Source organism: Gavialis gangeticus, unplaced genomic scaffold (genome assembly GCF_001723915.1).
Source record: "Gavialis gangeticus isolate Ggan-Ray unplaced genomic scaffold, GavGan_comp1, whole genome shotgun sequence".
Lineage (NCBI taxonomy): Eukaryota > Metazoa > Chordata > Crocodylia > Gavialidae > Gavialis > Gavialis gangeticus.
In genome coordinates, this window is record NW_017729027.1 from 3,749,085 (window position 1) to 3,750,318 (window position 1,234).

Below are 1,234 nucleotides of genomic sequence, written 5' to 3' on the forward strand. Positions count from 1 at the left end.
TTGATGCCTACCTAGCTGGGATCATTTGAGCCCAGTTTTTTCTCCTGCCCAGGCAGGGGGTCAGACTTGAAGATCTACAGGGTCCCTTCTGACCCTACTTCTATGATTCTGTGATTGTATCATTATGAGAGAGAGCAGATTTTGCTCATGAATGCTTAATGTAAGTCAGCCATTTGCTTATGTTAACTAACCATTTTAACTGTCAACCATTTTCAAGTGAGCCTGTGTAAGTCTGCATGCTGTGAATGAGGTGAAGTCTTAGGAATGTGGAAGATGGTATAACGTGGACAGAAAAACAGACTGGAATGTGAAAGACAACATGTAACTGGTAACAGAATCTGAGATGAACATATGCAAAAAAAGTGATTGGTGAAGAAGCCTCCAGAAGCTTCCAGGCTTTGGTCGAAGTCCAAGTGACCAAGAGAAACAGGAGTCAAGGTCTTAGACATACGCTCTTAGCAAAGAGGCATGTAAATGAATGAAATGCATAGGCAATTCCATGCTAATGAAGTAAACAGTAAACAGAGGCAGAGCTTGAGATAGGAGGAGATTTAGATGGAACAAAGGAAGAGCAAGGCTGGAGTAAATATTAATAAGCATGAACCAATGTGTATAAAATGTGAAAAAAGTAATGTTCAGTGCAGGTGCCTGGGTTGTTGGGTTTTTTGGGACCTCGCCTGAAGCTGTCTTCATTTTGAATAAAGCTGTTGCGAGCAATGTGTGCTGGTGTTTGCTCCCAACTTGCTCTGGATAATGAGTAACAGGATCCGTGAACAATTGGATAGTTGTTTCTCTAGTCGTTGGGCACTGCATGGAGTCAGGATCTAATGCTGGGCATGGTCAATTCCTTCTACCAATACATCTATCCTAATGTTGCATTTCAAAACTGCATTGATCCTGCAAAAGTCAATGCAGAACCTTACGATGACTGGAGACCTTCTGGGTTAAAATCCATGGGGAACACGGCACAGGGGACACAACGCTGGGAGTCTACTACAGCCCTCCCACTCAAAGTCAAGAGTTTGACCAGGATTTTGCCCGGGAACTGGCTGAGGCCACATGCTCCAGGACCATGGTTGTCATGGGTGACTTCAATTACCCAGACATCTTGTGGGAGGATCACTCAGCAATATCCGAGAGGTCACAAAGCTTCCTATCACGCGTGGATGACTTCTACCTGACTCAAGAACTCTATGGGCCAACAAGAGGTAAAGCGCTGCTCAACCTGGTACTG